The sequence below is a fragment of the Notamacropus eugenii genome, chromosome 3 (assembly GCF_028372415.1).
Source record: "Notamacropus eugenii isolate mMacEug1 chromosome 3, mMacEug1.pri_v2, whole genome shotgun sequence".
Lineage (NCBI taxonomy): Eukaryota > Metazoa > Chordata > Mammalia > Diprotodontia > Macropodidae > Notamacropus > Notamacropus eugenii.
In genome coordinates, this window is record NC_092874.1 from 52,399,165 (window position 1) to 52,426,364 (window position 27,200).

General features: G+C 40.6%; 1 protein-coding gene across 3 annotated transcripts in view; it reads right to left on the bottom strand.

Moving 5' to 3' along the window:
* CDK14 (cyclin dependent kinase 14) overlaps positions 1–27,200 on the bottom strand; it is a 678,242-nt gene that overhangs the window by 596,274 nt on the left and 54,768 nt on the right. The window lies entirely within an intron of this gene.

A 27,200-nucleotide genomic window follows, 5' to 3' on the forward strand; every position in this document is an offset into this window, starting at 1 on the left:
TCTCTTCCAGCAGGAAATCCTGTAACCCCCCCCAAAAAACCTCCAAGATTCCACCTCTAAAGCTATAATCTTATGACACAGTACCATCCTTAGATAGATAAAATTTATGACACCAATCAATTAAAAAACATTTATTAAGTACCTATTATGCGCACGGCCCTGTGCTAAGTGTATCATCTTTTAAAACTCAACAAGTATATACTGAGTGCCTACTATGTGCAGGTACTGTGCTAGCTACTGAATTATGAAAGCAACATGTTGATGCACTCATCTTTATTATTCTCCCAAGGACCATACACAGCGACTGGTACAGTGACAATTAATGCCCTTTGTTCAGAAAGCTGCAAAATACAGCCCAAACATGGGAAAGTATGATGCCAAAAATTCAAAAATAAAGTCAATTTTAATGCTTTTCATTCATTAAGAATGAATTGTACAAAAGAGATGAGAAAATGTGCCTTCCTCTTTTGCAAAGGTAGGAGGTGAAGGGTGTGCATATTGTCAGACTCTGATGATATTAATGTCACTGGGCTTTTCCTTCCTTCCTTCCTTCCTTCCTTCCTTCCTTCCTTCCTTCCTTCCTTCCTTCCTTCCCTGTTTTGTTACATAGACCATAGGATCTTATATGCAGGGGTGGGGAGGACTTCAGAGCCCATCCTATTAATTTACAGGTGAAAACACTGAGGCTTAGAAAGGTTAGCTAACATATCCTAGGTCACACAAGCATAGTAAGCATCTGGGCTGAAATACGAACATATGCCAGGCTACCTCCCCCTGAGTAGAGAGGAGGGAAAGGAGAGAGATGTGTTCACAAATGATGTGAAAACAAAAGACGTTGATACAAATTTTAAAGAACTTTAAAACAAGAGTATAAAAGGCAGCAGCAAGAACTATATTCTAATGGAGGGAATTAGCTGTTCAAAAAGCAAGGGAGATCCTATGTTGTTGCTCAGCTGTAGTCAAGTCTTCACGGCCCTGTGGGCTGTAGTATACATGCTGTCCATGGGGCTTTCTTGTCAAGGAAACTGGAGGGGTTTGCCATTTCCTTCTGCAGTGAATGGAGGCAAACAGACTTGCCAGGATCACACAGATAGCAAGTGTTTGAGGCCAGATCTGAACTCAGGTCTTCCTGCCCCAGGTCTGGCATTCTATCCACTGAGCCACCTAGCTGCCCACCCAAGACATACAAGAGTACTTTTTTATGGTAGCAAAACAAACAAATCTGCAAACAAAGTCGATGTTCACCAATCAGGGAAAAGCTTGACAAATTATGTCATATAAATACAAGGGAGTTATATCATACCCTAAGAAAGGAACATGAATGAGGAATCCAGAGAAACATGAGAAGATTTGGAAGAACGATGCAGGAGATAAGCAGAATCAGGAAGAGAATATAGGCAGCGACCATAATCATGGTAATGAGAAAGAAAATGAACACTGTGGAGATGTAATGACCAATTTTGCCACTGGAGGAGAGATAAGGAAATGCATCTGCCTCCTTTCCTGAGGGAGGAACGGGTCGATGAGTGCAAAATGTGCCATATGCTGTTAGCTGCGTGGTTCACTGTTATTCTTTGTCACAAGGGAAGGCTCACCAGTTTATGGTATGTCCAGAAAGGAGTGATATAAAAAGAAAAGATTTCAATAAACTTCCATGAAAACGTAATTTTAAAATTTAGTATATATGCACAAATAACTAAAGCATGCATTAGAGTCTGACTAGTGCACAGGAGAGGTCAAACGGAGAGAGAGGAGAAGTTGGGGCAAAAAGGACCAGCTCTAGCTGAGAGGCCAGAGGAAGGAGTCTCAGAACAGCTTGCCACCTCCGGTAAGGTTGATCTTGAAGGAATAAAAGGAAGGACAGAGGAGGAAAGTCTGGGAAGAATGCTGAGGCAGCAGAGGGCCAGATGAGGTCCAAGAACAGCTAGAAATGCAGTTTAGCTGCAACACTGAGTGCGCAGCGGGGAGGAATGTGGATAGAAAATGCAAATGGCATCTGTTTGTGGTAGAGGGCTTTGGATTCCAGGAGAAGGGGGAAGGAGAGGGGGAAAGGAGAGTGTCTCAAGGTCTCTGATGCGATCTGAGTTAGTGAGGCAGCTAGGTGGTGCAGTGGATACAGCTCTGGAGTTGGAATCAGAGACTTGAGTTCAAATGAGGTTTCAGACCATTTAACTTTTTTCTCCAACTGTCCAAGAGCCTGGAATTCTCTCCCTCCTCATCTCAACCTTCAAGTCTCAGCTAAAATCCAACCTTCTACAAGAAATCTTTTTTCATTCTTCTTAATCTTAGTGCCATCCCTCTGAAACTATCTCCAATCTACCCAGTGTGTATGCGTATACACATACACACACACATATATACACACAACGTGCACATAATTGTACATAGACATTTGCACATTGTTTTCCCCATTAGATTTGAAGCTCTGCGACAGCAAAGCATGGTCTTTTGCTTGTCACTGTATTCCCAACACCTAACATGGTGCTTGACACAGAGTAAGTACTTACTACATGCATGTGGCCCTGTTTTTAAGTCACTTAAAACTCTTTTTGCCTCAGTTTTCCCACTTGTGAAATAAACAGGTTGGACTTAATATCTTTCTGGTTCTAAATCTACAGTCTTCTGACTTATACATAGACAAAATGAATCTGGCAGCAGTCATGAGAACAGACTGGAGAAGACCTAATTCCCAATAAATGGTAAAAAGATATGAATAAACAGTTCTCGAAAGCAGAATCACAACACACTGCTCCAAATCACTAGTAAGAAGAACAACGTGAATCAGAACAACTCACTCAGCTAACTGGCAAAGATGACCAAAGGTGGAAATATTATATGCTGGAATAAGGCTATATATAGAAAGGCAGCCACATCAATATTTTATTGGTAACGCTGGGAATCAGTCCAACCATTGTGTAAAGCTATTGGAAATTATGCTAAGAAAATGAAAGTATTCATCATCTTTGACCCAGAAATCTCATTGCTAGGCATCGATCCCATAAAAGTCACACACAGAAAGAAAGGCCCCATATATACCAAAATATTTATCACAGTATGTTTTGTGGTATCAAAGAGCTGCTCAGACTCTAGCAAAGTGTCTTATACATAGCTGTTACCATTCAATCATTTTTCAGTTGTGTCTGACTCTTCCCAACCCCATTTGGGGTTTTTTTGGCATGGTTTGCCATTTCCTTCTCCAGCTGATTTTACATATGAGGAAACTGAGGCAAAAATGACTTGCCCAGGATCACACAAGCTAGTAAATATCTGAGGCCAGATTTGAACTTGGGATGACTCCAGGCCCCATGCTAGGAAAATGAGGTAGATCTAAGGAGAAGAGATGAGCACCAAGAGAGGTGTTCAAGGCCCTGAGGTGAGGGTGTGGACACAATTTTGGTTATCTATACAGTGATGATAATGGAAACCAAGGGAATGATTAATATCCACCAAGGGAGAATTTAAAATGAAAGAGGGCTGAGGATAGAACCTCTGGGGTTCTCTCAAAGGTTCAAACTTCAAGGTAAGAGGAGGAATAAGAACCAGTAAAAGAGGCAGAGAAGGAACAATCCAAGAGGCCTAAGAATCAGAAGAAAATTATGTTCCAGAAGCCAAGGAAAAGAAAGGACAAGAAAGAAGGTTTGATGGACAGTGTGAAAAACGGCAAAGAGGAGAACAAAGACTGGCAAAGGTCACTGGTAATTGGGAGAGCAACAGTGATATTAAAAGAGATGTTCTGTTCAAATAGTAAAGTGTGATCCCAATTACAAAAGATAAGGAGTGAGTAGGTGGAGGCAGGTGTGCCCATGACTCTTTCTGGAAATACAGTGACATGAAGAGCATAAGGGGTGAGAGAAGATTCACAGAGAGTATTTGGGGGATTTGCTTCGTTTTTAGGATAGAAGAGACCTGAACCTGTGCCTAGACCTGGGGAAAAGACAGAAAAGGGAAATAAGTGGAAGATACAAAAAGAAACCCTATATAACAATGGAATGGAAGTCTTGGAAGATGAGTCATCACCTTCTCTATTTCAATATATTCATATTTGTGGAAGTCCATCTCCCCAACTAGACTAAAAACTACTTTGAAGGCAGAGACTTTACCTCATTCATCTTCATTTCGCTTACAGAGCCTATTATAACAATTATTAGTAAATAAACACGTCATTAAATTTAAATTTGAAGATACCAACACTGGCACAATCTCCTAATTAGCTGTTAACAGACATTAACTTACTTATAAAATATTACTCTACAGGAGTAGAAGACTGAATTTGTGATTTCACTGATACAAAGAACTTCCAGAAACGGGAAGGGAGAGAAGAGTATAAGTATTTATTAAGCTCCTACTATGTCTCAGGCCCTGTGCTAAATGTTTTACAAATATCTTGTTTGATCCTCACAACAACCTGGGAGGTAGGTGCTATTACTATCTCTGTTTTACAGTTGAGAAAACCAAGGCAGATAAAGGTTAAGTGACTTTGGCCAGCATCATACAACTAGTAAGTGTCTGAGGCCAGATGTGAACTCAGGTCTTCCTGATTCAAAGCTCAGGGTTTTATCTAGCTGGAACCCAGAAGAGCAAAATTCCTCTTCTACTTCATGTGGACACCTTTTCCTAAATTTACAATCCTGGAGTTTCCTGGGGCATTAGGGAGGGATGAAGGGGCTTCCTCAGTGGGGAAGTGACTGGTACCCAAGTCTTCTTGGCTCTGGGAGTAGCTCTCTCTATCTACTACCCTAAGGCTGCCTGCTATCAATGGATGGATGGATGGATGGATGGATGGATGGATGGATGGATGGATGGATGGATGATAGAGATAGATATAAGCTATGTAAGTTACAACTTATATAAAATAAGCTACAAAATAAAAGGAGACAAAAAAAGCTACTTCCTTCAGATTCTACAGTTTTTGACATAATAGAAGAGATTGAGATTTTCTGCTCATAAAGATCCCAGGCGGGTGTTATATCTAACTCCCAAGTTTATGCAATAAGAATGTATTTGTGATTCTAATTTTTGTAATTACTGTGAACAGTTCTTTAATGTAATATTATGAGTACGTTTTGTACTCCAGTTAACTATATGGTTCCCACATTATTGAATTATCTTTCCTTTTGGCATGCAAAATTCCCCTCAAGCTATCCCATTAACATAAACCCTTTGGACTCGGTTACTAAGAACTAATATGGAAAAGGTTTGCCAAGCTGTAAATGCTAAAAATCAACCAGAAAAGTAACAGCAATACAGATATACAGAAATAAGGGGTTTTTTTCTCCAGTTACAACATTTTGAAAAGAAAAATCTAAAGGGAAAGCATACAGTAGGAGAATAATTTGTTTAAAAAATATATACCATTAATAAAATTCCACAGAGGCCCTCTTACAGCATGAGGGGAGAAATGACTCTCTTTGAGCTCCCAAAGTTCTGGCCTGGTCTACCAAGCTTGGAAAGTTTTCAGGTTTATGGTCCCAAAAAGAAGAGCCTTCGCTGTCCAAAGACAAGTAAAGGGAGTCTGTCCAACACCAACAGTTGGCTACTAGATGATAAATGATTTGGCCACGCAAGATGTGAAAAAAAAATCCTATCTTGTGTACCCATATACCTTTGCTTGTGCAGGGACTATGACAAGGTGGAATAAAGTGCAGAGAGGGTACTCAAAATCCCTCCACCACCTCACATCTGCACCATTTCTGCAACTGACAATCTCAGAGTCACCTAGAATATTGGGAAATTAAGAAGCTTGCCCAGGACCACCTGGCTGGAAAGTATCAGAGAATGACTGGAACACAGGTACTTCCTGGGCCAGAATCCTGCTGTGAGGGCAGATCTCTGTCTACTCCCTACCAGCCGTTTTTAGGCTTATCAAGAAACATAAACTGGTGCCCTGAATATGAGACATCTGACAAACAGACAAATCCACTACTAAGAGAACTTAACCTCATCCATTACTGACACTCTTGATTGATTACCAAAGGGGAAGCATTTCAGAAATCACTTATGTGTGGGCCATCAGGTCATTAGTAGAAAGATCAAAATTAACAGCAAATTAAAAGAATAAAGACAAGAAAATGTGAGTGCAATTACTACAGCTCCAGAAGGATCCATTAAAACCTGAGCAACTGACTATGAAAAAGGGGGAAGACATGAAAGTAAAAACACTGACACCTGATCATCCGCTTTTGGTTAGCTGGCAGTTGGTGGAGCAATGGATAGAGTACTGAGCTTGGAATCAGGAAGACCTGAGTTCAAGCCCACCCTCGGCCACTTATTAGTTGTGTGACCCTGGGCAAGTCACTTAACCCCTGTTTGCCTCAGTTTCCTCATCTGAAAAATAGGGATAATAATAGTACCCACCTCCCAGGATTGTTGTGAGAAGCAAATGATTACTGAAAAACATTTAGCGCAGTGGCTGACACATAGCAAGCGCTGTATAAATATTCACTATTATCATCATCATCATCACCATTTCTTTGACAAGTTTAACATATCACCAAAACGAGACAATCACCCAAATAAGGAACACAAAGAGTCCCGACTCACTTTAGCCACCAAATCCGAAGCTCCTAACTGAGCAGGAGAAACAGCAACCAAGAATCACCACAAGTTCATTTGCAAAAATGTTTTTGAGAAGGAGGACAAAAGGTCCTCGGCAAGATGACCTCACAGGCAAAGGCAGTGGAAAGGAAAGGACCCTGAAGAAAACTGCGTTATGACTCACTGAAGCCGAAATATCATAAACACTTTAGAGATTAAAAACTGAAAGGATCAAAAAGAAATTTTTTTTAATGTGAAAAGGAACAGATCTGCTCGATATCTTTACGGGTATCTATTCTCATCAGCAATGACACTGAAGGCACTGTACATAGACTCTAAAACCTGACTGCCTGATTACAGGAAATCCACGAGGGAGGGAGCATGTTTTTAAAAGCACTCTTCAAGAAATTCAAGATATCTCAAAGTGGAAAGGTTCCAAAAGAACTGGGGGAAGGCAAGAGAACCAAATACAACATTATGACTTCTGAGAAAAGCCAAACACACAGAGTCCGTATGCCTACTTTCTCATCTTTCTGAGATCTTAGCGGGCACGGTGCACACATAGGAAGAGGGTGTCCTTGATGAAAACATAGGAAACAGGAGGATTTCCCAGTTAATTATCTATAGCAGATTACATCTCCACAGTTGGAGAACTAACTAATAGGTATAAAGAATACACTATCATGCAGCTTGTTGATTCTTGTTAAGTATCTTTTTTTAATAGTGTATCCTTTTTTAAAGCAACGATAAAGTACAGTCTTTAAAAGCTCTCAAAACAAGTGTATCAGCAGCCATACACCTGGCAGAAAAACTCGTTGGCTGCTAAGATCTATGGAGACAGGGACAGATTTATGGCTTTAGGTTACTCAACAAATCTACATCATCTATAACTTCGGATTGTTTTCTGAGTGGGTATGAATAAATGACTGAATGAAAAAGCATTTATTAAGGCACCATGTACAAAGTACTACGCTAAGCAGAAAAAGCAAGATAGCGTCTGCTCTCAAGGAGCTCCCACTTTAAGAGAGAAGACAATATACACTTGAGAGGCTGGCTACAAGTCAAGTGGAACGTTGTCATGATCCTTGGGGTACAGCTGCAAAAGAGACGACAATGCATTATCTTTAATGTCATTGCCACTAATCAAATCCTATCAGTTCCCGGTGATGAATCATTTCGAAGTTGGAGCCAAGGACTTTAGCGATGAGAACTCTTTATCTTTCTTCAGGAGCTGTGGCTGGAGCATCTGCATCAACAGTTTCCAGGTCAGATTTTCACAGGATGGTGCTTCCCAGGATAATGGGGCAATGGCATTCACGCATCAGAACATATTCTAAGAATTGGCCAAAGGCTATCAGAAGCCTTTGGAAAAATGAAGTTGCTTTTTTTTAAAGGTCTGTAAGCTTACGCTTATCCACGATCATTTTCTTAATGTATGTATAAGAAACACCTGCAAGAATCATTTTAATTTCTTAGGGAGAAAAGCTAAGACCATACCATGACTTTCTGAAAAGCTACCGTGACGAGCTGTCTGCATCTTCTAACTTGGGGGGGGGGGGGAGGTGGGGAGGGAAGGAAGAATAGTGATTCACAAAAGAGAAAGAGGGGAAAATCACCTCTGGAGAGGTAGAAAGAAGGACCCTCAAATGATCATCTGAAGTTGGATTCAATCACTTGTGAGTATTCGAGAGAAGACTGTTGGCAATTTGCACCAGAGACATCCTCTTCCCACCTGACTTAGCAAACATGGGAGAGTACCATCTGGAGAGAAATGGAGTTTAGCAAACCATTCCAGGGGAGCTGCAGTAGCATGTTCTGGATAAATGCAAATGTCCAGCTGCTAAGCTGCTAAATAAAGACTTGTATCCATGGACCCACCTCCCCTATGTACCATCATATTTCCCTCAGGAATCTTTTGGTGAAACATCACCAGTTTTGAAAATGGAAAATATTTTAGAACAGATGCAAAAGGAAGAAGAGGCAGGAGGATGGCAGAAGGAACAGTGGATCAGACATCTGGGGACTTCAGTTCTTGTCCTTATTCTGTCAACTTGTGAAAGAGACCTTGGGAACCATGACACCTGGCCTCTTGGGTCCACAACCTCCTCATATGTAAATAAAGGCATTGTACTAAGTGGTCTCCAAGATTCCTTATATCTTGAAAATTCTACTGTCCATGAAATATAATAATTTTGAATAATATCAATACTCTCACTTGTATCTCAGACTTATATTAAGCAACATGGGACCTGAAACCAAGAGAACTCATTTCAAATAATGGCTGATGTTTATTACTTGTGTGACCACTAACCTTCTGTTTATCCGTAAAATGGGCACAGTATTTGCACTAGCTATTTTATAGGGTGATTTTGAGGAAATTTACCTTTCTTTTCCATTCTTTGTATCCTTACTGTTCTATATAGCATGCCTGCCACATAGTAAGCCCTTAATAACTGAATGAATTGAGAAGTACTTTAATTCTGATAGTACTAAATAAATGTAAGTTTATTGTCAGGAGTCATTAGATGGTCTGAAAATCAAAAGTGATTTTACAAGTGACTACTAAATTCTCAAGTATTCTTTCCCTCCTGTGACCTTCTCCTCTCTTCAGGAGTTACTCCAAGATCCAAGAGATCAGTGATAATCAGGACAACTGTTTACGAGTGGAGGTCATTCAATAACTTCATCTCCCAAATGCCCTTTTGTACAAGATAAAGAAATATCTCCCAAAAACAAATTGCGTAACTGTGATCCAAAGATGGAACTACGGTAAGGAGTGGGGAAAGATAGACAGATGTAAAGAGAAACAGCCTGGGAATTGAGACAGCTTGGTTTTATTTCTGCCTGGCTGGGTGACCTTAGGCAAACTACTGCTCCTGCCAGCTTCCTGATCTGCAGAATGAGTGACCTGGGCTCTCACCATGTCCACTTCCATGAGTCCAGTGTGGAATCAGGAGAACAAAAATGGTACCTGTCCTCAAAAAAATGACAGTGGAGTGGTGGGGGGAGGGAGTGGACAGCACAAGGAAACGTCAGAGAACAATACAAAACATCATTTGTAATACATAAAAAGTGCTAAATTATCTAATAGCAGCAAAACAAGGTCACATCAAGACAAGAAGCAGTTATTAAACACTTTCTATGTACAAAGTATTGTGGCGGAAAGTGGATGCAAATAGCCTATTTCTAATGCTCAAGAAGCATAATAAGGAATATTACTAAAGACAGGCAATTGGTGGCACCAGAGTGTCAGACTTGGAGTCAGGAAGATGAGTTTGAATCCTGCCTGAGCCACTTCCTAGCTGTGTGATCCTCAGAGAGGTACTCAACCTCTCCGACTCAGTTTCTTCATCTGCAAAATGTGGATCAATAATAAGAGTATTACTTTAATACTTAAGAGTATTAATAAAAGTATAATCCTACTCTTAGGATAATAGAGTATCTACTTCCCAAGGTTGTTGTGAGGATTAGAGTCCTCTTTCTCAACCATTTCTATATGAAGGAGCTTTATTACCTCCCCCTATTATATGACATCTCTCCTTCACTCATCCAGTCTCCAACACCACCCACACATGCCCACACCTATCCCAGCCAAATGTAAACCTCTATTTCCTATTCATTCCTTCTCTCTGAGTTTGGCTCCATTCACACTTCTATCTGCTATAAAATGCAATTCTGCCTTTGGCTCTGGGTCTTTGCACACAATGATCTGCATGGATGGGGTTTGTTTCAGCAAGGAAGGAGCTGGAAAGCAAGAACCGTGTCTTCTTTGCTGGCTTCGACATCATCGTTTTCCTGCAGGACATTAATCACTATTCAGTGAATGTGCTCCTGCATTTAACCTAAAACTAACCTTGCTCTACCCAACTTGGAGGAATCACAAATCATCTGCAACATGAAGGTCACCCATCTGGGTAATCTTTCCTATCCCAGGCTAACCTAAGGAAAGTTTTAGCATCTACAATGCATCTGAGATCACCACGAGGCAAATGAGAGGTAGCATGTGCCAGCAGGCAAGCATTTGGCGAGATTCCAAAAAGGACTGGATGCTTGCTTAAATAAAATGGTACTTGAAGCTATTTTTCCTAAGGTAAAAATTATAAGAACACATAGGACAAGACACAAGCTCATCACCCGCTGGGATTTGGATTCATTTCCCCCCAGCACATGGAGCTTCACTGTTCAGATTTCCACAAGTCCTCTCACACATGGAGTAGACCCAACCCCAGGCGCAATGCTGCAGGAGATGGACCATCCATCTTCCTCCATTAGATGGCTCCCAATAGCACAGACATGCCCAAGTTTGTTCAACTTCTAAAGCTCATCTTTAGTGGCATTCATTAACAATCCTCTTCTTTATTTTCAAATAAGGAAGGGAAATGAGACTTTTTTTTTAATTTGGGGATGGATGTAACTATCATAGAACAGCTATAAGGAACTTGAGGACATGCTCTGATTCTGATAGAGGAGGGACCAAATCACATGGAAAGTCCAACGGTTTGTAATGAGCAGATTAGAACCTAGAGAGATCCAAAAGCATCCAAAATTTCTGCAAGGTTAAGTTGAGGTTTCGACAGTCACTCTAAGGGATATGATCCGGGCAAGAAATCTATCCTATCTGTACTTGCAATTTCAAGATTGGAAGAAAAGGTACAAAGGCTACAGGGCCCAGATTTGTGAACACCATAGACGTTCAGCCAGAGGCAGAAAGGCAAGTGATCATTTTGGCCCTGGAGGGGACAGAGAAGTAGCCTCACTCTTCCTACAGGGCTGTAACTGTGGTACAAAGATTCTACAAATAAGGAGGAGGCAGCAAAGTAAAAAACACTGATGAGGACTCAAGAAATCTCAATTTTTTAATTCTAACCACCCATGAGGCCTTGGGCTAGTCACCTCAATTCTGTCTCAGTATTTTCATTTGTACAATTAGCTATGTTCACTATAAAGATGTGACAGAAGTCGTCAATAAGCATTTATTAAATTAAAACAGCTCTGAGGTACTACCTCACACTTATCTGATTGGCTAATATGACAGAAAAAGAAAATTATAAATGTTGGAGAAGATGTGGGAAAATTGGGACACGAATTCATTATTGGTAGAGTTGTGAACTGATCCAACCATTCTGGAGAACAACTTGAAATTATGTCCAAAGGGTTATAAAACTGTACTTGTACATCCTTTGATCCAGCAATACCACTACTGGATCTGTATCCCAAAGAGATCATGAAAAAAGGAAAAGGATCTACCTGTAACAAAATATTTATAGCTCTTTTTGTGGTGGCACAGAACTAGACATTGAAGGGATGCCTATCAATTAAGGTATGGCTGAATAAGTTGTGGTATATGAATGGAATGGAATACTATTGTGATACAAGAAATGATGAGCAGGCAGACTTTGGAAAAACCTGGAAAGACTTACATGAACTGATGCTGAATGAAGTTAGCAGAACCAGGAGAACACTGTACTCACACTAACAACAACATTGTGCAATGACCACCTTTGATAGACTTGGCTGTTCTCAGCAATACGGTGATCCAAGACAATTCCAAAAGACTCATCTACATCCAGAGAAAGAACTATGGAGTCTGAATGCAGATCGAAGCAAACTATTTTCTCCTTTGCTTTTTCTTTCTCGTGGTTTTTCTCTTTTCTCTTGATTCTTCTTTCACAACAGAACTAATGTGGAAATGTGTTTAACACGACTGCACATGTATAACATATCAGATTGCTTGCTGCCTTGGGGAGGGAAGGGGAAGGGAGAAAAATTTGGAACTCAAAATCTTACAAGAAATGAATGTTGATAGTTATCTTTACATGTAACTGGAAAAAAAATAAAAAAACTATTTAAAAAATAAACATTTATTAAACCTGTACTAACGATGTACCAGGCACCATGTTAAGTGAAAAGCCAGTCCCTGCCCTCAAGGAGCTTATAGCTAGTCCAGCAAAGCAACATATAAAAGGGTGAGAAGGGGCTGGGAACGGTATGCCAGTAACCCCAGAATCTGCGGGGGTTTTGCTTTGGTTTTTGACTTAGCTGTTGTATACTGAGCAGGGAGTGGCCAATGTAAAGTCACAAATGAACTGTAGGATACTAATATCTTTTAGTTTCTGGGTCATAGAACTAAGTAAAATGTATGTAGTATTTTGTTATAACTTACAAAATCAAGTATTGGAGAAACATAATATAACCTATCCATGATAACACTATTTCATCATTTTGTTAAAAATAGAGAAAAATAATCCAGGATTAGAGTCTTTTCCCTTAGTTCAAAATGCAAAATTAAATTTTTTGAACTGATTTTTTTTTCCTTTTTTAGACACTGCCTCATTCATGTGGAGATTTGGTGAATAGGCCATTTTTCTGTTTAAAAAAAATTACTCAGTTCAATATATCAATTTTCAACTATAGTTAAGTGGAGAAATCAAGTTCAAAAATTTTGAACAAAATTTGACAGATATGATTTGAAAGTTAGGCAGGAGCACTATTATTTCTTAAAACTTCCAAATGCTTAATGCAAACAACCTCTCCATTCAGTTACCCCATCTTAAAAAAAAAATGACATTCTTTTAATAAGACAATTTTTAACGTAGTGAAGAAAATAGAGGCATAATGCCTCAGACAAGAGAATGAGAGAGATAAGTATTGTGAATATGTTCCCATCCCAGAAAAAGGAGGAATTTTTAAAAATTATATTGATTTAAGTTGAGCAGGAGGTTGACATGAATATGGAATGACACACTCTGAACAGAACAGTGTGCCCAAATACTAATAACTAGAGTTTTGTTAATAGCAATTCAGAGCCACATCTTTCAGAAAATGAATTCTTGTCTCTAGTGATTGACTAACAAAGACAAAAGAAACAATGGACTCTATGGTGAGTTACAGAGATTACAACAGTATTGTATGGTCAGTAAGATCAGAAAACATCCAAAGAAAGAGCCACAATGCAGATTTGGGCTTTTAGGTCCTGAAGACCATGGCACAAGAAAAGCTGATCAGGGTCAAGATATCTGGACTAAAGTTCTCATCAGGAAAATCAAACATCTGACTAAGGTCCCTTCTATCTCTACAGCAGTGATCTTGAATATGTACATACCAATGGATGGATGGATGGATGGATGGATGGATGGATGGATGGGAAAGGAAAAGCAGGGAAGGGAAGGGAAAGGAGAAGGAGGGGGAAGGGAAGGGAAGGGAGAAAGGAAGGGAAGTGGGAAAGGAGGGGAAGGGGGAAAGGAAGGGAAGGGGGAAGGGAAGGGGGAAAGGAAGGGAAGGGGGAAGGGAAGGGAAGGGAAGGGAAGGGAAGGGAAGGGAAGGGAAGAAGAGAGAAAAAACAGACAGAAAGCGAGACTGAAAGGTAGTAGGAGTCTCAGAGGTCATCTGGTCCCCTTTAATATCTAAGTGACTTGCTCAAGGTCACACAGGTAGTCAATAGGAGAGGTAGCAAGTAGACCCATGCTTCTTGGATCTAGAACCTGTGTGCTCTTTCTACTATAATACACTGTCTCTGCATTAATTTTGGGCCACCACCTGTTTCCTGTTCTGAAATAGGGTATTGGTTTTAGATGACCTTTGAGGTCCTTTTTAGCTGCAAATCCTTTGATCAGGATGTTGTTAGAACTGTTAAGTTTAAAGAAATAATACAAAATGTGAATGACTTCCCTCACCCCTCAATCACTCAAATCAATTATCCCACACTCCCAAGCCAGATAACTGATGGCTAAATGCTGCTCTATACCATTTTAAGTCCTACAGGATTTTACAGCTGGAAATCAGGAGGGGCAAAATCATCAGGAATAGCTCTTTTTAGCTGGTTCCTGAAGGATGTATAGGAAAAATGAGGACCCTCTCAGTACGGGAAATAACCTGAATGAATAACAACAAGAGTGAAATACTGTAGACTACAAATTTTTATGTGAACATCTTCTACAGAAAATATGTTTGCATTTTTTTAATGCAAATGGTGACCTGGGGCCCCAAATTTTATTTACGTTAAGGAATCTCAATACCTGTTATCAACATTGAGCCAATGATAAAAGGTATAAATCTTCCCATTTTACAGATGGATAAACAAGTATTAATTCAATGATTGTTGCTCAAGGCTACAAGAGTAATAAATAGAAGTAGGAGAATATTTCCTGCCTCCTGTTTCATTGTGCCCAGTAATCAGAGTGAGCAGAAAGAGCCTTAGACTTTGTGTAAGAGAAGTCCATACTCCAAGAGGTTTTAATCCCTCTTCTGACATGAGCTACATAATGTTAAGGACTGTGAAGGGGTCCCTTGAACTTGGCTTTTTGAGTTGCCCTATTTTCCAGAAACACTGGCCTCAGAGCATTCAGGAGGCCCTCACGGTCGATAGTCACTTATCAGAAGATGGCTTGGGAGGACACTGCAGTCCTCTTCAAAAGCTCAACATGATCTGAATCCAATGGGGAGAAAGGTGCAGAGAGGTAGACTGTGATTCCAAAGATTTCAATTCAGCGTAAACAAGTTTCTAGGAAAGACGGCTGCCTGATAAAGAAATGGTTTGTTGCCTTATGGGGCTGTTCCTTTTTCTATGTAGATGTCTGAAGAAGACTTTGGATGATGGCTTCTAAGCAATGTAATTGGGGGGAATTTATGAATTCAGCAGGGAGGGAGTGGATTCAATGACCCTCTGATCAATCAGGATTTATATAGGGATTTCCCCACTCCAGGATACTGTATGGCTGCTGGAGATATAGTGACAAAAATGAATCAGTATCTTTCTTCTAAGACCTTACGTCCTACTCAAAAACGCATGGATGTGTGTAACATGTACGAAGTGTACACAAAAGAAACCTGGAGGAGGCACTAACAGGGAAATCTGGAGGGAGGAAGAGCTTGAATGCCCCCGTAAGAGAGAGGCCCTCCCAGGCTAGTCAAAGAGATGGGAGACAAATTACCCTAAAAGGGGACAGCAGAAGCGACTTTGACTGGATGACAGTGTGTGTGTGTGTGTGTGTGTGTGTGTGTGTGTGTGTGTGCGCGTGTGTATGAAAGACAGTAATAAGACAGTCTAGAAAACAGACTATGAAAGGTTTTACTTTTTTTCTTAATTTTACCTTGAGGATTTTTTAAATGTCTTTTATTTTTACATCTTCACTTCTGAATATATCCCTGCCCTCCCCAACCCGATGAGCCATCCTTTATAACAAAAGTATTAAAGGAGAAAGAAAAATAGAATTATTAGCAGTACAACCAATTGCCCGAGGGACAAGTAAATGAAATATTCTACCTACCTACCTCTCTGCAAACAAAGGAGGGAGGCGGGGCAGCCCAGAGCGCAGGGGCTGGGCCAGAAGTCAGGAAGAGGGGTTCGAATCTGGCCTCTGGCATCCACTAGCTGGGTGAGTTACTGGACAAGTTACTTAACTTCTGTCTGCCAGTTTCCTCAGCTTCAGAATGTACAATAATAGCACCTACCTCCTAGCGCTGTAGGGAGAATTAGGAAATTAGAAAATATTTATAAAATGCTAAGGACACTGTTCTTGTAGTTGTTATTGTTCGGTCTTTTTGAGTCATGCCCAACTCTTCATGAGCCCATTGGGGGTTTTCTTCCCAAACATAATGGAGTGGTTTGCCATTTCCTTCTCCAGTTCATTTTATAAATGAGGAAACTGAGGCAAACAGGGTTCAATGACTTGCCCAGGGTCACGCAGCTAGAAAGTATCTGAGTTTGTACTGGAACTCAGGGAGATGAGCTTTTCTGACTCCAGGCCCAGCACTCCATCCACTGGGCCACCCAGGACATAAATGCTTGTTTTCTTCCTCTTCCCAAGGGGTTGGTCATTAAAATTACCCTACATTCAATTTCCATTGATTTTGTTCTATTTCCATTGTTGGCCCCTGACTTTTCTGGTTTTTCTTTCTTCTATCTCAGTTTATGTAAGTCTCAAAATTCTTATGAAAATTCTTCATATTTGTCTATTATTCCATCACATTTATTTATATAATTTGTCTAGCCATTCCCTAATTACGGGCATTTTCTTTGTACCCAGCTCTTTGATTACACAAAACTGGCTTCCTTGCTGTTACTCAAACTAAACATTCCATCTCCTGCCTCCATAAATTTGCATAAGCTTTGTCTTGCCTTGAATGTACATTCTCGTCACCTTTCTCTCATTAGCTTCCATAGGTCTAATTGTCACCTCTATGCAAATACCTCCAGGCACTATAGACCCTGCCCTAGTCTCCTTCCTGAGCTCCAGTCCCACATCACCACCTGCAGATATTTTGAACAGATGTCCCACAGGCATCTCAAGCTCAACACATCCAAAATGGAACACGTCACATACATCCCAAACTCTTCTTCTACTTCCCTATTTCTGTTGAGGGCACAGTCCAATCACCCAGTCACCAATTCAGAGTCATTCTAGGGTCTTCACTTTGTCTTACCCCATACAGCCAATCAGTTGATGAACTCTAGTGCTTCTAACTCAATGACACCTCTTGACATCATCCAGTCCCTTCTCTCTATTCACAAGGGTCCCACCCTTTTTATCTGCATTATTTCTATAGCATCCTAACTGATTTTCTTGTCTCATGTCTCTCCTCCTCTCCAACCTATTTGCCAACCCTCTCCACATATCTGCCAAAGTAATTTTCAGGTCTCACCATGCCACTTACCTATCCAATAAATTCTAGGGATTCCCTATTATTTCTAGAATGAAACACAGACTCCTCTGGTTGGCACTTAAAGCCATTCACAGCTTGCCCAACCTTATTTTAAAGGTTTATTATCCATTAGTCCCCTCCCTGGTCCAGTCAACATGACTTCCAGCTGCTCCTCACACAAGACCCTCCATCTCCTGCCTCCAAGGCTCAGTTTGGACTGGACCCTGTGCCTGTGATGCCCTAGATCCTCGCTGCCAGCTCTCAGAATCTCCATTATTCAATTGAAAATTAAGAATCATGTGCCACAATCTGTATGAAGCCTTTCCCACCCCTCAGAGTTTCAGGCGCTTCTGTACTCCTTCCCCCTCCAGAATAATCTTTGTGCTTATCTTGTACAAACTTATTACATTTTGTCTCCCTCCCCCAATAAAACATAAGCTCTGTGACAGCCCAGATGGTTTAATGCCTGTCTTTTCATCCTTAGAGCCTTAGAGTAAATGCTTGTTGATTGACTGAATCTCTCCCTTCCCTCAAAGCTCGGCTCATGTGGCATACCCTAGAAGCTTATCCTAAACTCCTTAGTTATTCCTGCTCTCTCCTTTGTCCTCAAATCACCATTAATAAATCACCATTAATATACATCTCTATTTAATGTTGCGTCCTCCTAGGAGGACTCGGCAGGCAATCTGTGGAAGCAGAAACTGCTTTTGGTTCTGGTTTGGTTCTGGTTCTATCATCTGCAGCACCCAGCTCATAGTAGGCACTTAAACACTTGCTGACTTTCGATGGAAGATAGGGGGAGGGAAGGAGGCAATGGGCAAAGCTGGAGCACCCACACCACTGAGAGTACAGATGAATCGACATAAGCTTATGGGATGATGTCAGAATCTACAAACTCATACTAACTCTAACAAAGGACTCATTTAGATGGTTAAAATAAAGAGCATATTAAACTTTCCCCTCCAAATAAGTGATCTCAGAGAAATGCGACTCCACCCAGAGAGATGCATGCGTGGATAGCCTTTTGCAGTTTGCAGACACACAGTCCGGTTTCACATGTCTAAGAAGGGAAGGCTGACTGAACTCTGAAGATCTGCTCAGTTTTAAGGTGCTTGCTACACACAGGTCTAACAAACAGTATTTTTTTAATTCTTTGCAACAAAGGGCAAAAGAACTGACTGGCCACCCAGGACAGCTACTCTAGACACCCACCACCCATCAGCAGCAGAGCAGCTGGCCATCTATCTGGAAACTCTTACCGGCCTCTTCCTTTAAGACAAGGAGTGCTTAACCTCTTTTGTGTCATCCCCCTACCCCCTCCACAACCACCCCACCCCCCCCGCAGGCTGGTGAAGCCCAAGGACCCCTTTCTCAAAAGAATGGCTGATGGCCTACATTTACAATGCACTGAAATGCTACATTTCATTTACAGGCTAGTGAAAATAAAAACGTAAATCATGGATGCCCTGAAATCTATCCACAGGGTTTCCACAAATCCCAGGTTAAGAATCTCTATTGTAAGGTGTCTCCCGATTTTGCCCTTCTCGTTTACAGCTTTAGGCTCCTATGGTAACACCAGGAGGAAAGGTCACCAAAATTCTCACAAAACAATGAAGGAGGGAGGAAGAAAACAGGAGGAAGGGAAGAAGAGGAGGAAGGGAAGAAGAGGAGGAAGGAAACAAGGGGAGAGGTAGAGAGGATGCCTGCTGCTCATATTTCCAAAACTCTTTATGGTTTACAAAACACTCCTCACAAGTGATTTGCCTGGGTCCCACGTCTTAAATAGGCATCATCTGAACACAAGTTTCTCCTGATTCCAAGTCCAGGGCTCCATCCACTCTATACCATGCTGTGTCTCCAGGTTTAATAGTCAAGAAATACCATTTCAAGACACCACAGAAAAGGTTTAGAATTCCTTTACAACTATTATTGGGCGACTCTGCATTAGGTTAAGAACTGAGAAAACGACACTGTCCACCACATGTCATGATGACCTAAGGGAGTGATCAGCAGAGAGCTGTAATTCTTCCTGGGCTACATCCCAGAACATGCGTGGGGAGGGCACTTCTACCTGGTCCACTCCGTGATAAGGCTGATCTCATCAATAGAACCCAAGAGCAGAGTATGTGCCAAGAGGAAATCAGGGTTTATAAAGAGAAGCCCTAAGTGCTGGCCATAACAGAGACTGCTCTAAAGACAGAACCAAGACCAGAAGTAAAAGCAGGCCTCATACACCAGTGATTTATGTGAGCTGCACAATACCTAGGGACCAAAAAAAAAAAACTATTTCCTCATTACAGCTTGGGAACTCAACTAAAAAGCATAGCCAGAGATACATTAAGAGTCCTCCTTTCTCAATTTCTTTTTCCTAAATCTTCAGGGTCAAAACAGACAAAACTGTTCAATTTAAATGAAATCTCTCTCCCTACTTGGTTACCTGTACCCAGGGCCCTATTGCCCTCCTGCTATCCCTCTGAGACTGGCTAAACTTATCTCCCTCGGGTAACATGCAACAATTGGGTCCTTACCCTCTAATCAAAGTTTACTTACTCTGCAGATACTTCAAGGCACCTGCTCTCCCCTTTCCAAAATGGTAAGTCACTAATCTGTTCATGAAACCACATGAATTCATTGGTTGGTTCATGAGAGCAGGCAAGCAAATCCCTCAGATCTTACCTCCCCCCTACTAGGGAGTGTATGTATAGGGTGTCCCAAAAGTCTTAGTGCAGTCTTGTCCGCTGCACCAAGACTTTTGTGACACCCTGTATTCCCGCCCCCCCCCCCCCCACAGGAACCTTCTAAAGGTAATATCCTTATCTTCTGTGAAATCCAAGGGGCTGGATCAATGACTCAAATGGTAAGAATTTTAGAGGAACAGCAAAGTCCCCATCAGGTAGTTCCATGGCAAACCAGTAGGAGACATTGGGGGGCATAAGCAGTGTCTCTGGTGAATCTTTCAAGTGTAGCCATCCTGGCAAATATCTTCGGGTCATTCCCTGAACAATCTTAACTAAGTTGTTAACCAGACCTCAGTTTCCTGGTAGGACTATCTGGTATCTCTTCTGGTTCTCAATTTCTGATCTTCTGTTTGGTCCTATGAGCTATACTACTGCCCTGGAAACAAATCCTAGAAGCAAAAGAAATCTTATCGCCTGCTTCCCATCCGAGGAGGCTCCTACTTCTGGATTTCCCAAAATAAATGTCTAAAGCATCCTGAACACTGGCTAGTAGAATTTACATGATGACATGAACAAGAATCTGGTGGATGGGAACAATAGCTGATACTAGTTAAATTAAAAAGGCATACTAATCCAGCTTTACCAAAAGATGTGAAATTAGCCCTAAAGAAGACTCAGGGTAACTCTGGTCCTGGAGCAAAAAACATCATCCCCAGATCCTCAGCAACAATAGACTGAACCTGTCAAGCCTCAGTTTCCTCATCTGTCAGAGCAGGTACATCATAGGGTTATTGAAGGAAATCAGAAGAAATGATATTCTGCCAAACCTTAAAGCATTGTGGTGCTGTTGTTACCATCATCATCATCAGGAAAGAATGAGTTCTTTATGGAGGCCAAACGGAGCACTGAATGAATGAACATTTATTATGCACTTACTATGTGCCACACATCTTCCTAAGTGCTAAGAAAGTAAAAACAAGCAAACAAGACTATTGTGGCCCTCAAGGGAGCTCACAGCCTAATAATCAAAGACAACACATAATCAGGAACTTGAGACCATCAGCACATGGCTTTAGGATGACCAGAAAGGCTGAGGACTCTGCAAGACAAGGTGAGATCTCACCAATCAGGACCCAGGGTTCCAAAGGATGGTAGGAGTCCTACTTCTGGTGCGTGGAGAAGGAGGCTGGTGTACAAGAGACATGGTTTAGAGATGGCTGCAAACTTGAAAGAATGCTAGATTTAGAAACAAAATGCATGGGTCTGAGTCCTGGAACCAGGATTTACTAGCTGTGTGACTTGGGCATAGGGATAGAGCACTGGGCCTGGAGTAAGGAAGACATAAGTTCAAATGTGGCCTCAGACACTTACCCTGGACAAGTCACTGTTTGCCTCAGTTTCCTCATCTGTAAAATGAGCTGCATAAGGAAACAGCAAATCACTCTAGCATCTTTGCAAAGAAAACCCCAAAGTGGGTCCCAGAGAGTCAGACATGAATGGACAACAACAATAGCTGTGTAACTTCTCTGACGGGCTGTTGGGGAAGAAAGCACTTTTCAAACTAGTCTGAGGCCAAGTTTCGGTTTTCTTCCTGGAGACAGGGCTCATATCCAAAGGAATGAAACCACTTTCTGTTTCTCCTTTGTCCTCTATAACTGGTCCTCTTGAGGCACTGTCTCCAAAATTAAAGAGCTCTGTGCATTTGCCCCTACAAAGCAGACAAGGAAAGGCAACCAAAACTGTGCCATGGGGAATAATTCCACACCACATGGAAACTGACTAGATGACTAATGTCTTCCATCTCTAAGCTTCATGACAGTCATGGCTGAGCTCACCTAATGCAGCTGTTTTGCTGCTTGGACTCCCTCCCCATGCACTCCAAGGCTGACAATGGAATGCTCTGCAGCTGGTCAAATGAAAACATGCAGGAATAAGAACCCATCCCTTCTGGCTGGTGAATTCAGGCTTAACGCTCACATGCTGTCTTTACGTTGCCAAACACCTAAAATACAGGAGAATTTTAGAAATTAGAAATTTAGAAATTAGAAAATTTTAGAAATGCAGGCAGCTAACCATAGTCATGGGAGCATGGCTCTTCACTTTAGGGGGGGAAGGGAAAGTGAATTTTATGTTTACTTAAAAAGAATATTTGTAACTTTTAAAAACATGAACTAATGAATCAATCAAGAAGTATTTAAGTACCTGCTATGTGCTTAATACACAGGAGAGCCAAGCCAGCCTGGCAAAAGCAGCAAGGCCCCTGAGGAAGAGACAGAAGGCAGGAAGGGCCAGGCAAATGGTCCTGTAGGAAAAGACATCACCCCAAGATTCTCAGCAACAATGCACATGCAGATCATCACCACTACCTTGACCATCATCTCCCCTCAGACCATGATGGAGACAGCCCAGCACTCTGAACCCAAGAGCCTTAGGCATCAGCAATGCCTCTGTGGTCATCATCCTGGGAAGCATTCTACACCTGCAGGTATACAATCACAGCAAGGGAAGACCCCAAAAGACAAGTTCTTGTCACCAAAGTTCTTGGCACTGTCAGATGGTTCAACATCAGAAACTGAGATGATTTTCTCAGTGGAAGTGACATTGGAGTAGAGGCATTACCATCTCCTTTGATGCATTCTCTAAAGACCATGAAACTTTTCTGACTTGCAGCTGAAACCTTTCCATAGGTATTGGCTCTCCCATTAAAACACGACCTCCTGGAGAGCGGTGACTGTCTCACTTTTCTATTTGTATCCCCAGTGATCATTTAATAAATGCTTTATTCATTCATTCATACCATGTGTCAAGTACTGGCAAAAAAAAAAAAAAAAAAAAAGGCGAAACCCAAAAAAGTCCCTACCCTCCAGGAACTTACATCCTCAAAGGAAAAAGCATCCACTCTGGAGTTAGAAGACCTAGTGTCAAATCCCACCAATGACACTTAGTAAGTGTATGACCACAGACAAGTCACATCTCTTTGGACCTCAGTTTCCTCATCTGAAAAATGTAAGGGTTGGACTAGTCTCTGAGATCTCTTCCAGCTCTAAATCTATAATGCTATGATTCTCACGGACAGAACATTTACATAATATAAAATATATACAAAGTGAATACAAGGCAGTTAGGAGTCGGGGAGGGAAAAAGGTTGGCTTTTCATTCAAACTGTCTTTGGTTACCTCATCGTGGCTTCCAGGGGACAAGGGTCCCTAAGGCTACCCCACTGAAGCACAATTCCCAGCAGGTCTTACCAAACTGGAAAGTCTTGAAGGCTCTTGGATAGCTTCAGGTCACAGAGGATGAACTTTGGATGTATAGATTTCAGAGTAATGAATTTTTCAGTCATAAATCAAAAGAATCAAGCACTTAACAAGCATTTATTAAGCACCTACTATGTGGCAATCACTACTCCTTACCCTCTAGAAGCTTATTTTCCACGTCTGTAAATATATACAAAAATAATGACAAAGCACTCATTAGAGGGAAGTTGCGATAATTTAGTGCTTAAGCTGAGCTTTGAAGGAATCTAAAGATTCTAGGAAACAAAAGTAGGGAAGAAAAGCCCTCCAGGTATGGCCGTCAGGATAAAGACATGGAGATGGGAGATGACTGTCCTATAAGAGGAACAGCCAAAAGGGCAGAGCCACTCTCAAACATGGCAGGCCAAGTCACATGGTAGACCTTATTTTCAGAAGCATCTTCATTATTCCCGAATGGATCTCATGCTTTCCTTACATTACAACAATGTTAGGTAGGCAGTCACGAGCAGTACTATTTACTATTTTCTAAATCAAAAAACTAAAGCTCTTCAGAAGCTGCACATGGGCACTGGTAAATAGCTGAGATTTACATTTGCATTTATATTTTACATCTGCAGCTTTACCTTAATCATCAATAAACTGCCCTGGTCACATCACTGATATACCAATTAAAAGCAACATTAAAGGCAGGTGATATAAAAACAAAAGCCATCACTAAAAATACATTTTTAAAGCAATGCTAATTACAGAAATGCCAAATGGACTCATTTACCGAGCGACCCACAAATGTCAAAAACAAGGACTGTTCAAATTTTCACTTTCAGAGAAGAAAAACTTCAGCATCAGTCCCAAAGGTGGTGTTTAATATTTATTCATTTAAATAGGCAACACTCTTTTGCAGCTAATTCATTGTCATAAAATACTGGTCCCAAAAGCTACAAGCTTTCTTGAAGATTATAGAAGGGGGAAAGAAATTTCCACGAAACTGTGCATTTGCTCATGAGGTACTGTATTTCCATAAGGAAAGAGACTCTTGTATTCCAGACATCTTCCCCAACTCCATAGGCTTATTTATAATTAAATTTTTTTAAATCGACTGTTCTATAAAGAATTAAGATTAAATACCATCCTGTTCACTACCATCTGAACAAGAATCAAGAGCAAATACTGCCTATCATACAAAACCCATAAAGAGATTTCCTCCTGGAGCCTACAGATGACAGCTCTGCTGTGGAAAAAATTAATTAGGATGGCTACTTGAATACCTATTTTAAATCCTACTAATTGTTATTAGAAATGGAGGAAGGTAAATATTTCAAACATAAACTATAAAACTTGTTCAGGGAGGCTCTGGAGAGGGAATCCTGCTCACAGACCAGAGCGCAAGCCAGGAGAGGAGTAAACTCCTCTCCCTTGATTGTGCCACCTTGGAGGAACTGAGAACTAACAGATCCCTAGAGTATACCCTCCACTTGACAAAGGACTCAAAAGTCAAGTAACTGGCTGGGAAAATGCCCAAAAAAGGAAAAAAGAATAAGACAATAGAAGGTTACTTTCTTGGTGAGCAAGTATTTTCTTCCATCCTTTCTGATGAGGAAGAACAATGCATACCATCAGAGGAAGACCTAAAAGTCAAGACTTCTGCATCCAAAATCTCCAAAATAAATATGCGATGGTCTCTGGTCATGGAAGAGCTCAAAAATGATTTTGAAAATCAAGTAAGAGAGGTGGAGGAAAAATTGGGAAGAGAAATGAGAGAGATGCAAGAAAATCATGAAAAGCAAATCAACAGCTTGCTAAAGGAGACAAGAAAATGCTGAGGAAATTAACACCTTTAAAAACAGACTAACTCAAATGGCAACAGAGACCCAAAATGCCAATGAGGAAAAGAATGCTTTAAAGAACAGAATTAGCCAAATGGAAAAGGAGGTTCAAAAGCTCACTGAAGAAAATAGTTCTTTAAAAATTAGAATGGAACACATGGAGGCTAATGACTTTATGAGAAACCAAGAAATCACAAAACAAAACCAAAAGAATGAAAAAAAATAGAAGACAATGTGAAATATCTCACTGGAAAAGCAACTGACCTGGAAAACAGATGCAGGAGAGACAATTAAAAATTATTGGACTACCTGAAAGCCATGATCAAAAAAAGAGCCTAGACATCATATTCCATGAAATTATCAAGGAAAACTGCCCTGATATTCTGGAACCAGAGGGTAAAATAAATATTGAAAGAATTCACCAATCACCTCCTGAAAGAGATTTGAAAAGAAAAACTCCTAGGAATATTGTAGCCAAATTCCAGAGTGCCCAGATCAAGGAGAAAATATTGCAAGCAGCCAGAAAGAAACAATTCGAGTATTGTGGAAATACAATCAGGATAACACAGGATGTGGTAGCTTCTACATTAAGGGATGGAAGGGCTTGGAATATGATATTCCAGAAGTCAAAAGGAACTAGGACTAAAACCAAGAACCACCTAACTCAGCAAAACTGAGTATAATATTTCAAGGGAAAAAATGGTCATTCAATAAAATAGAGGACTTTCAAGCATTCTTGATGAAAAGACCAGAGCCGAATAGAAAATTTGACCTTCAAATACAAGAATCAAGAGAAGCATGAAAAGGTAAACAGTAAAGAGATATCATAAGAGACTTACTAAAGCTAAACTGTTTACATTTCTACATGGAAAGATATTTGTAACTCTTGAAACTTTTCTTAGTATTTGGATAGTTGAAGGGATTATACACATCTATATAGACAGAGGACACAGGGTGAGTTGAATGGGAAGGGATGATATCTAAATAAATAAAATTAAGGGGTGAGAGAGGAATATACTGGGAGAAGAAAGGGAGAAATGGAATGGAGCAAATTATCTCTCATTAAAAAGGCAAGAAAAAGTTTTTTCAATGGAGTGGGAAAAGGGAGAGGTGAGAGGGAAAAAGTGAAGCTTACTCTTATCACATTTGACTTAAGGAAGGAATAACATGCACATTCAATTTGGTATGAAAATCTATCTTACACTATAGGAAAGTAGGGGAGAAGGGGATAAGTGGAGTGTGGGGGGATGAGAGAAAAGAGGGCAAATGAGAGAAGAGGGTAATTAGAAGTAAACATTTTTGGGGAAGGATAAGGTCAAAAGAGATAACAGAATAAATGGGGGGGCAGGACAGGATGGAGGAAAATATGGGTAATCTTTCACAACATGATTATTATGGAAGTCTTTAGCAAAACAACACATACACAGCCTATATTGAATTGTTTGCCTTCTCAGTGGGGATGGGAGGGGAGGGAGGAAGGGAGAGAAGTTAGAACTCAAAGTTTTAGGAATGAATGTTGAGAACTGTTTTTGCATGTAACTGGGAAATAAGAAATACAGGTAATGGGGTATAGAAATGTATCTTGCCCCAAAAGAAAAGAGAGAAGATGGGGATAAGAGAAGGGAGGGGTGTGATAGAAGGGAGAGTAGATTAGGGGAAAGGGTAATCAGAATGCATGATGTTTTGAGGAGAGGAAAGATGGGGAGAAAATTTGAAAGTCAAAATCTTGTGGAAATGAATGCTAAAAACTAAAAATAAATAAATAAATTGGAAAAAAAACGTTTAAAATTTGTTGTTTTCAGTTGTGTCTGACTCCATTTGGGATTTTCTTGGCAGAGACACTGCAGTGAGTTTGCCATTTACTTCTCCAGCTCATTTTACAGATGAAGAAACTGAGGCAAACAGGGTTAAGTGATTTGCTCAGGGTCACACAGGAAGTGGCTGAGACTACATTTAAACTCAGATATTGCAGCCTATTTGCATCCAGGTGCCCCCAAATGGCCTTTTAAAAATTAAAGTGTTTTCTAAACAGACAATTTAATTATTAAACAAACTCAAACAATGAAATAAAAAAAAAAACCCTTCAGCTTAGCCTTCTCTATTTACAATGTACTCTAAAACTGAGTTAAAAATCTTAGCCAATATTTCAACTACCCTGGAAAGAATAATATAGGTATGCTGTTGAAAATCAGGGGAAAAAATGCTCTGTACAAAATGTGTGACTTTGGGGGAAATGGTTTGCAGCTATGTGACCCGGCCAGGGACCC